Here is an 11,804-nt window from a genome sequence, read left to right as displayed (position 1 = left end):
GATTGAAGGGAGAGTACATGCAGCGATTGAGAAATTAGCTGAGAGGGGCTTGCAATCACTTGTTGTTGCCTTACAGGAAGTTCCTGAAAGGAATAAAGAGTGTCCTGGTGGCCCTGGGGCGCGATTTTGTGGTCTATTACCCTTTTTTTAAAAATCCTCCACGACATGACAGTACTAAGTCCATTCAGCGAGCTTTGAACTTAGTTGTCAATGTGAAGATGATAACAGGTGATCAGTTGGCCATAGCAAAAGAGACAGGGAGCAAGGGCATCCAGAACAGAGAACCAAGATGCTATTGATACTGCCATAGTAAATATGCTGGCAGATCCAAAAGTGGCCCGCCAAGCAAACATCAGAGAAGTGCATTTTCTACCTTTCAATCCAATGGACAGGAGAAGCAGCTCTGCCAGCTCTACCGGCCTCTACTGGGCCAAAGATGGACATAGTTCTTGAACAGGATGGTCAAAGGGACTGAATTTCTTGCAAAGTCTATTGATCTGTATGCAGATGCAATGACCAGAGTGTCACGAATGTCAGAAGAAGAACAGTTACAAATTGCTGCATTTGCAAGGCAATGGACATCTTACACTTATCTGGAATAAGTATGGGTGGGATTAGGTGTCAAACATAATATTTGTTGATCATCCAATTGGGACTTGTTTTAATTACAACAGTGATATTCGAGACATTCCGCATGATGAGAATGGCATCAGTGAAGATATGTATAGTTTTTTTTTGCAAGCCTTCTATGAAGCACATCCTGAGCTTTTAGGAAATGAGTTCTATGTTACTGAAGAATCATATGCTCGACACTACGTTCCTGCTGTTACTAGTCGCATTCACATGGGCAACAAAGAGAAATAGGGTTTACCAATCAAGTTGAAGGGATTTTCTATTGGCAATGGCCTCACAGATCCAGAGATATAGTACAAAGCATATGCAAATTATGCTTTTGAGATGGGCTTTATTGGTGATAAGGATCACACCAGATTGAGCAAGCTATATCCTGCATGTGACATGTCAATCAAGCTCTGTGGGACAAGTGGTATAGTCACATGCGTAGCTTCATATTTGGTCTGCAATTTGATATTCAACTCTATCATGTCCATTATACGGAGTGTAAATGATGTTCTATATGTACTTTGAATCACGTGGCAAAAAGGCTGAAGATCTAGTGGAGCTGTGGATGTCCTGGCAGGCCATTTGAAGAAGCTTTAGTGATCACAGAGTAGATTACAAATGCACTTTCAAATTCCTCAATGGTAGATTTACAAGAGCTACGTATTGCACCACACAAGGCATCATGGATGGCCTATTTGGATGTGTATTGACTTGATTCTGATGGATCGATGTTCGATGCTGCTTTGTTTGAGTCAGTTGCATACCAGGAAAATGGGGGCACAAAAAGAAAAAGTTCCTGAAATTACGGGCTGTAAGGCTTTACTGGTGACGAGAGAACAGCTCTTACGGACATTGATGCTCGTAGATAATGGTTCAAGGCTAGCAAGGGTGCTCCAGAGCAGATACTTGATCTAGGTCATAACAAAGTAGAGATTGAAGGGAGAGTACATGTAGCGATTGACAAATTAGCTGAGGGGGGCTTGCAATCACTTGCTATTGCCTTATAGGAAGTTCCTGAAAGGAATAAAGAGTGTCCTGGTGGCCCATGGGGCAATTTTGTGGTCTATTACCCTTTTTTTAAAATCCTCCACAACATGACAGTACTAAGCCCATTCAACGAGCTTTGAACTTAGCTGTCAATGTGAAGATGATAACAGGTGATCAGTTGGCCATAGCAAAAGAGATAGGGAGCAAGGGCATCCAGAACAGAGAACCAAGATGCTATTGATACTGCCATAGTAAATATGCTGGCAGATCCAAAAGTGGCCCGCCGAGCAAACATCAGAGAAGTGCATTTTCTACCTTTCAATCCAATGGACAGGAGAAGCAACTCTGCGAGCTCTACCCGCCTCTACTGGGCCAAAGATGGACATAGTTCTTGAACAGGATGGTCAAAGGGACTGGATTTCTTGCAGAGTCTCTTGATTAGTATGCAGATGGAATGACTAGAGTGTCATGAATGTCAGAAGAAGAACAGTTACAAATTGCTGCATCTGCAAGGCAATGGACATCTTACACTTATCTGGAATAAGTATGGGTGGGATCAGGTGTCAAACATAATATTTGTTGACCAGCCAATTGGGACTGGTCTTAATTACAGCAGTGATATTCAAGACATTCGGTATGATGAGAATGGCGTCAGTAAAAATATGTACAGTTTTTTTTGCAAGCCTTCTATGAAGCACATCTTGAGCTTTTAGGAAATGAGTTCTATGTTACCGAAGAATCATATGCTGGACACTACGTTCCTGTTGTTACTAGTCACATTCACATGGGCAACAAAGAGAAAGAGGGTTTACCAATAAAGTTGAAGGGATTTGCTATTGGCAATGGCCTCATAGATCCATAGATATAGTACAAAGCATATGTAGATTATGCTTTTGAGATGGCTTTATTGGTGATAAGGATCACACTAGATTGAGCATGCCGTATCCTGCATGTGACATGTTAATCAAGCTCTGTGGGACAAGTGGTATAGTCACATGCATAGCCTCATATTTGGTCTGCAATTTGATATTCAACTCTATCATGTCCATTATTGGGAGTGTAAATGATGTTCTATATGTACTTTGAATCACGTGGCAAAAAGGCTGAAGATCCAGTGGAGCTGTGGATGTCCTGGCAGGCCATTTGAAGAAGCTTTAGTGATCACAGAGCAGATTACAAATGCACTTTCAAATTCCTCAATGGTAGATTTACAAGAGCTACGTATTGCACCACACAAGGCATCGTGGATGGCCTATTTGGATGTGTATTGACTTGATTCTGATGGATCGGTGTTCGATGCTGCTTTGTTTGAGTCAGTTGCAACTCTTGCATATTTGAAAATACGAGATGTTTCTGTGACTGACAATGGCAAGGTACTCCCAGCTAGCAGGACATAAGGAAAATTTTAGACTGGTAGATCAGATGAAAACTAGCGACGACTGAAAAGTGTAAAAGGCAAAAGATTGAAACTTGGGCGAGTTCCAGTGGCACTGAATTTAGTGCTGCACTCAAGACACATACTAGCTGACCCATCAGCTGAAGAAGAGTCTATTTTGAAGACATTCTCTTCAAGACTAGATGACATATTTGATGCTATTGTATTCTAATTTATAACTTGATGTGGTTTTCTTGAGAGGATTGATTCTCTTGGTTGATCCGTCTTGCCGCTTGTACTTGAACCAAAAATTGTAATACACTTAAACCATGGCATCATATTTGTCTCGATTATTTGTTTCTCTTGATCTTCCATCTTGGAATTTCTCAAGGACCTCTGTGGTTGCGAATTTGCTTTCAAAAACTCTTTGACATCTTTGGTGAACCCGACCTGAAAGCGTCGCATAAATTTCAGGATGGGAGATACTTCAGCATCCATTTGAGCCTCTTCTACAATTCCTGCTGTGTCCTCTACTTCAGCTCCATCATTGACTGCTGCGTCAAATACTTCAATAGATGATCTAAAGCAGATTTTACGGAATATGTCCATGTATATGCAGCTTCAAAATCAGCAGACACAATTGTATATGCAGCAGCAGCAGCAATTGCATCAACAGCAGTTGTCTCAGCAAAGGCAACTATATTCGGAGCAGGAGAATGCAATTAGCGTGACTAAGGCGATTGAAGCAATTGAGAATGAGAAGAAGCTATTTGATGGCCGTAATGTTTTAGCATACTTGAAGACATATGAGATCAAGATGGGGTTTTTTGGAGTTCCAACTGGACTTATGAGTAAGTATTTCCTTCATCTTGTCACACCCACCTTGAGGGCAAAAGTGACTGATCTTTTTATTCAAAATTTGCATTGGCAAGATTTTAAGAAGGCCCTGAAAGAGGAGTATTTCTAGAAGGCCTTGAAAGAGGAGTATTTCCTTGAGGACTTTGGGATGGCTACATGGCGATCATTCCGAGAATGGGTCTACATGCCAAACAAAGGTCTAGTTGCTTCAGAGTTGATACGAGAATTTAAAGAAAGGTATAGTCAGCTTGATGCCATTGAACAAAGAGCATTGGATGTTGAGAAAGTTGAGCTTTTCTTGCAAGCTGCAGATCCTGCTCTTCAAGAAGAATTGGGAGAGCTTCTTGAGGATCGCACAAAGCCTATGGGACTTAAAACGTATTGGCAAGATGCCTAGGATGCAGTCTCGACTTTGACTAAGAGGAGGATATGGAAGACCCGCCTACAGAATGGATCTATGACACCGACGCCGTCTTCTGCTCCGATGCTTGCTTCTATCCCTGTTATTTCTTCTCCTCCTCAACCAGTTTTATAGCATATGCCAGTGGCTACTGTTTCTACTCCTCCTATTCCTCCTGCTCCAAGACCGATGCCGGCTCCTTCCACTCCATCGGTGCCTACCTCTCTTGATGACATAATCAAAGGCATAATGGATTTGACACTAGAGTTTGTTAAAGAAGAATTGGTGGGATAATTGAAAGAGCAATTTGCTTTGACTGCACCTACTATTTCTTCTAGCGCTCCTACTGCACCTACGAGTGCTCCTAGTGCACCTAGGAGAGATCGAAGATGTATTTGGTGTGATAGTACGAACCATCAGCATTACAGGGATTGTGAATCTTTTTAGGATGCAACGAGGAAGAATTTGGTATTTTGGGGACAAGATGGTAAGATTTGGTTGACTGAAATAGGAGCTCCGCTTGCTACCAACTTTGGGAAAGGCGGAATGAAGAAGTTAGTGGATGACATGGCTGCGCGTACTTCTTATGTGGTAGCTAGAGAAGATGCTTGTGCATATGGAGTCCAGATTGAGAAGGGATCAGAGAATCAGTCAGCATTATGGACTTATGCTATGGAGATGGCAAACAAGGGAAAAATTCAGCAAACTGTTTTGACTAGTGCAGGCTCTAGCATGAGATCTAAGACACGTTGGGATTCGCCTCTTGACAGGTACTCTATTTATGCCTACTTGGCTAAGTCTCAGGGAGCAGATGTACTTGTTGAGGAGAAGCATAAGAGGGATGAAGAAAATCCTAGTGCAGCTAAAAAGACTAGAGGGGGTGAGTTTGTTACTCCACCTACTGCAGGACCGTCTTTGAGACCAGGGCCAGAACGACATATGGAAGATGCTCAAAAGAGAGAAAAGAGGCAAGAGCCTAGAGAGAGAAAGCAACCAGGGTTTAGATTGATGTCAGATATTGAGACATGTATGGACATGAAGAAAATCTTTAATGACAAGATACTTGGCAGTGAGGTGACTTTTACTATTTCTGAGGTTTTGGGCATTTCGAAAAGAGGGTTTCAAGATCAGTTCCAAGAGGTCCTGAAGAGGAAAAGACATGCATTGCCTACTATTGATACACAGGGAGTTTTGATTGGGGAGTTGGATGAGGATGAGGATGAGGTTATGGTTGAGAATGCTTCTGTTTTCCCACAGATAGAGAAGAGGGTTCAGCCTATGCATTATGCTGAAACTGATGAGCCTGTCTTGATACCGCATAGTTACTTTTCGTGAAGTCATTGGGCTAGGTCAACTACATAGACAATGGTAAAAATTGGAGAGAAACAGGTGCCTTATGTTGCTTTGGTGGATCATGGTTCAGAGATTAATCTCATAGTTTGTGGAGTTTATGAAAGTAATAGATGGCCTATGGATGTAGAGCATGGGTGGCGTATGAGAGCTGCCTACAACACTGCAGGTGATTTGTATGCTGCTTGTCCCAGTGTCAGGGTTTCTATTGGAGATGTAGAGGAGGATTTCCATTTCTTTGTGCAGGATTCATGCTCTTATCCCATAATTCTTGGACAGCCATTCATCACAGAGGTGCGCATGGAAACAAAGGTAATGGATGATGGATTTGCTTACGCACGGATTCGCAGTAAAGATGGCATGAGAGCAGTTCAGTTTATGACTGTGTGTGTGAACCATGTTAGAAACAGGGATACTCTTAGAGATGCACCTTTGCCCACTGTGAGGGATTCGGGTCTTCATTAGGTACCACTGTTTCGCGAGACGACGGTGGTACAAAGCAGAGGAGATTGGAGTTCTTGCCTGTTGGGAACACTGTTTTCTCCTCCAGTTTTGTTGGGATTTCTATCAGAAGACTTCTAAGTTTCCTAAAGCTGCCAGGCAGTACATATGCAGGAAGGAGAAAAATTTAAAAAATGCAGGAATTTTAGAGGATGATGAGCATATAGATGGGATGTATGACAGTATGATTTGTGCAGATATGATTATAGAGATGGAAAATATGCTGAAAACTTATATGCAGAGTTGCCACAGTAATGTATTAGTGCAATCCCTGGACATGTTTCATGAAATTGCAGATTTTGTGGCGCAGATAGAGTCAGAGGCTGAGCTGACTCAGCAAAAAGTGTTGAGTGCTGAAGAAATTCAGCAAACAGAGTTTCCGGCTGAATATGATCAGTTTACAGAGACACAGAGGGCTGAAAACTTTCAGCCAACAGAGTTTACTGCTGAAATATTTCATCATCCAGAGTTTAGGGCTGTTCCTATGCAGTCCATAGAGCAGAGGGCTGAGGATATTCAACCACCACTGGAGTACAGAATTGCTGATTTACAGCAAGATTTGAGTAATGCAAAGGATCATAATGAAGCCAGGGTTGACACGAAATACAAAACTGTGGATAAGAAGGTGAAGTCGGTAGCTGTACCGCTTCCACCTGATAGTGATCAGCAAATAGAGAGGGCTGCCAAACAGCCAATTTTAAGGAATCCGGAGCATATAGGCCATAAATTTTCAGCAGAGACTCTTGCTGAATTGAAAATTGGAAATGGTGAATTCTTACTACCCACAGAGAAGCAATGCTTTCAGGAGATGCTTGAGCGACATGGAAGGGGGTTTGCTTTTTTCCCGCTTGAGATTGGATGTGTGAACCCGGATATTGTTGCTCCTATGGTGATCTTTACTATTCCTCATATTCCATGGAACCTCCAACATATTCCAGTGCCTAAGGCACACTTGCCAAAGCTGATTGATTTGTTGAATGAGAAAATCAGGATGGGAATTCTTGAGCCTTTATCTGCACCATACTCAAATAGGTGGTTTATGGTTCTAAAGAAGAATGGTATTCTCGGATTTATATAGGACATGCAGCTAGTAAACAGAGTTACTATCAGGAATGTTGGTATAGGTCTAGTTGTGGATGAGTTTGCAGAAGCATTTGCTGGACGTGCCATCTATTCTTTAGGTGATTTGTATTAGGGATATGATCAATTTCAGCTGGCTTTGGAAAGCAAGAACATAACCACTATGAGAACTCCTATTGGGCTTGTCATGATGTGTACCTTGTCTGAAGGTGCCGCTAATTCTGTTGCGCATATGATGAATGCCATGCATAAGGTCCTTCGTGATTACATACCTCAGCTTACCATGCCTTTCTTCGATGATGTGCCCATTAAGGGGTGTGTAGAAGAAGAGAAGAATGAGAGTTTAAATGAGCAGGGATGCAGATACTTTGTGGCTGATCATATTTCAGCTTGTGAGAAGATTTTGGCCAGGTTAGAAAAAGTGAACTTGACACTATCAGGGCAAAAATCTATTTTTGGAGTAAATGAGGTTGTTATTGTTGGACATATGTGTGGGTATTATGGCAGGAAACCCTCACCTGAGAAGGTGGATGCTATAGGCAAGATTACGGAGTATTGTTCTACCACTTCAGAGGTACTGAGATTCATTGGAGCTTGTGTGTTTTATATGATTTGGATACCCCATTTTGCACACATAGTAGATTGTTTATATCAGTTGCTTCGAAAGGGGCAAAATTTTTATTGGGATGAGAGCCACACTAGAGCCATGCGAAAATTGAAGAAGTTATTGCAGATTGCTCCTACTCTCAAGAAAGCGGATTATAATTGTGGAAGGCCTATTGTATTGACAGTTGACACTAGTCCAATTGGCATAGGTTGGGCTGTGGGTCAAGATGATGCAGATGGAAACATGTATGCTATTCGGTTTGGGGCGAAAGTCCTAAATGAGAGATAGAGGAGATATCTGCAAATCAAGAGAGAGTTATTGGGGATTGTTACGACTCTCAAATGTGACAAGGAGTACTTTATTGGAGCTTCAGTTGTGGTAGAGACAGATTGCTTGCCATTGATAGGTATGATTACAAGTTGCTCTACTCCGGATATAGCTATGCTGATATGGATTGCATACATCAAGTCATTAAATCCAGAATTTAAATATATAGTAGGGAAGGATAATCCAGTGGCAGATATGCTGTCTAGAGCCAGATATGATGATGAGGAGACACTACTTGCAGAAGAGGATGATGCATAAATTTCAGCCACTATGGTTGATCATGTTTGCCATGTCTATGATATTGTGGCTTTCATAGAAGAACTCTATGTTGGAGATTGGTTGCAGATTGGCAAGTACCTTAGTACACTAAGCAAAAGATATGAATGGACAAATGAAGAGTTCAAGAAGATCAAAAGAAAAGCCTATGGTTATTTTCTCAAGGACAGATTTCTTTGGAAGCATCCGAAGAAAAGAGGCGGATTACCTTGGCGGGTTGCCTGCGATATAGAGACACAGTTACAGGTGATGAGGGAGTTTCATGAGAGTCCTTGGGCTGGTCATAGAGGAGTGTGGGCTACTTATGAGAAAATCAAGGAGAAATATTGGTGGAAAGGCATGTATAGAGATGTTTCTCACTTTGTAGAGACTTGGAGAGACTGCCAGATGTATTCGGTAGTGCGTCATCGAGATGAGCTTCATCGGACCTATCCGCTATGCATTCATTATAAGTGGGTAGTTGACTTGGTTACTATGCCTATGGATGTATGACAGATGAGGTATATTGTTTTGGCTAGAGAGGATCTTACCAATCATGTTGAGGGCAGACCTTTGAGAACGAAGACCACTAGTGCAATGTGTAAGTTCTTATTGGAAGAAATTTTATGCAGATATGGCTGTGTGGGTAAGATCATTGCGGATCGTGGTGAATTGGATGTAGATGAAGCTAGGGAGTTTTTCTCTCAACTAGGAATCAAGTTGGCTCTAACCACAGCATACAATCCAGAGGGAAACGGAATGAGTGAAAGAGGGCATCCGCCGATAGTGAAAGCATTAGCCAAAGCATGCAGAGGATGGATTGGAGAATGGCCGAGACTTCTACCATTTGCTTTGTGGGTTGATCGTATGACTCACAGTGTTACCACAGGATATATGCCCGTAGAGTTGATGTATGGTCAAAAACCAGTTATGCCGACTGAGACTTGTGCTTTGACTTGGTCAGTTTTACCTTGGCAGGAGGATTTGATGAGAGAGGAGCTCTTAGCTCTTCGGATTCGGTAGTTGGAGAGAAGACCAGAGGATATTCAGCTAGCTATTGACAGGTTGAAGGTTCCCAGACTAAGAAATAAGGATAGGTTTGATAGCAGGCATCGCTTGCGGCCTAGAGCAATAAATGAGGGAGACTGGGTATTAGTCTTTGATAGCAGCCTTGAAAATCAGCATACTACACTTCGGAAGATGGTGAAAAGATGGTTTGGGCCATACATAGTCAGACATGTCTTTGATAATGCAACATATGAGTTGAGAGAATTGGATGGGATAGTGCTTAGAGTGCCTATTGCAGGAAAAAGAATCAAGATTTTCAAGAAAAGAGATGAGGATCATGTATTGGAAGAGTTTGCAAGAGAAGAGCAACGAGAAGAAACTTTAATAGAAGAGACAGATAATATGACAGATAATCTTGCTGAAGTACTGGAAATACATAATGAAGAGATTGATCTGTTTGTGGATCTTGATGATAATGATCATGGGTAGTTGGCCCATCCAGAGGATGCGTAGGATTAGAGGGGGTGGATGTCGTATTGTTGCGCATCCGAGGTGTGGAATCCACCAAAATGTTGTGTGTGTGACATATGTTACTTTGTACATACTTAGTTGTTGTGTTTGCATTTTTGTTCTGTGTGGGCAGTATAGGTAAAGAAGGCTCTCCATTAGTATGATATTATGCAGCATGAGGGTTGTGCCAAACAAGTTCATATTGACATGTGTTCTAAAAGCTTGTAATAGCATTTGGGCCGTAAGGTATGGTAGAATGATATCTGATCAGATAACCAGGACAGAATCCGATTTTGATGTAGAAGCAGGAAATGTACTCATTGATATGTACTGCAAACATGGAGAACCTGCTGAAGCATATGAAGGGTGCAATGATTGCTGGTGTTTTTCTACAAGGTCATGATCTAGCCAGTATTGAACTTTATGGACGGATGGAACAGGAAGGTGGTAGAATTCCTTCAAGACATGCAGAAGGAAGGACAAAGCAAGATGTTGTTATCTTAACTAGAATTCTTACTGCTTGTAGTCATGCTGGCTATCTTGAGAAGACAATGTCAAGTATCTATATAGATGTGCACATGTGGGAAGATGCTAATGCAGTTCAAATTCTGAGGAGAACTACTGATGCAGGCAAAAAGCATGGCATGGCCTGGATAGAGGTCAATAACAAGATGAGTTCATTGTGGGGCAGCATAAGAGCTACTATGATGATTGAGACTCTTCTAGCAGTTTTTCAGATGAATGAGATTCTGTATGAATTGAAGCAGCACTTTGCAGGGCTAAACTGCGGGTGTTGGGATTACATTTTCAGCTATGTGAAGACCTTCCGTGGTCATCTTGATAGGCTTCTCCCTGACCGTGTCTTGGTAGACATGAACCAGCACTTTATGAAGAGTTACATTGGGCTTGCTGATCCGAACTGTCCTATTGCCAGTTTTATGTTCATGGGACCCACTGGAGTGGGCAAAACGGAATTGGCAAAAGCTTTATCTGCTGCTATTGTGAGGAGCCGCTTTTCTGGATGGAAATGGCATGTTGAAGGCAAAAAGGGGGAAGCATACCAGGAAAATGGGGGCGCAGAAAGAAAAAGCTCCTGAAATTACGGGCTGTAAGGCTTTACTGGTCACGAGAGAACAGCTCTTATGGACATTGATGCTGGTAGACAATGGTTCAGGGCTAGCAAGGGTGCTCCAGAGCAGATACTTGATCTAGCTCATAACAAAGTAGAGACTGAAGGGAGAGTACATGTAGCAATTGACAAATTAGCTGAGAGGGGCTTGCAATCACTTGTTGTTGCCTTACAAGAAGTTCCTGAAAAGGAATAAAGAGTGTCTTGGTGGCCGTGGGGCGATTTTGTGGTCTATTACCCTTTTTTTTTAAATCCTCCACGATAATGACAGTACTAAGTCCATTCAGCGAGCTTTGAACTTAGCTGTCAATGTGAAGATGATAACAGGTGATCAGTTGGCCATAGCAAAAGAGACAGGGAGCAAGGGCATCCAGAATAGAGAACCAATTCACTACAAGGGATCGGGCTCATACCCGCGCTCCTAGACGCACAAAATGACTTGGGAAAAAAAGTGTCGGGCCCGTGTAATAGCGCGTGTATCATCGCGGCCAGAGACATGCGTGTAAAAGCGCGTGTACAGTGACAGTCAGTCGCGCGAATACATGACCCCATACACGCGTTCTGCGCAGTTTTGTTGCAAATTTACACGCGAATCTAACAGACTATCCGCGCAAATATACGCGATTTTGACAGATGACACGCGCTTATACACGCGATTACAGAGGGAAAAAAAAAATCCAGAGAGTGCTTTTGGGTGCCTGGATGCTGTTCCAGCATCGAGCCACCCAAAGGCACTCTCTGGATTTTTTTTTGGTGCATTGCACCATAAAAAAAGAGTGATTTAGATTTCAAGACA

The 11,804-nt window shown here is 42.2% G+C and overlaps 1 pseudogene; it reads left to right on the top strand.

Moving 5' to 3' along the window:
• The first annotated feature begins 458 nt into the window (after positions 1–458).
• Positions 459–11,433, top strand: LOC148026746 (plasma membrane ATPase 2-like; annotated as a pseudogene).
• The last annotated feature ends 371 nt before the right edge of the window (positions 11,434–11,804 follow it).

Source organism: Lygodium microphyllum, chromosome 13 (assembly GCF_053477565.2).
Source record: "Lygodium microphyllum isolate KBCC chromosome 13, Lygodium_microphyllum_v1.1.10, whole genome shotgun sequence".
Taxonomy (NCBI): Eukaryota; Viridiplantae; Streptophyta; class Polypodiopsida; order Schizaeales; family Lygodiaceae; genus Lygodium; species Lygodium microphyllum.
Note: the sequence above shows the minus strand (reverse complement) of the source record. Positions and strands in the feature narration are given on the sequence as shown.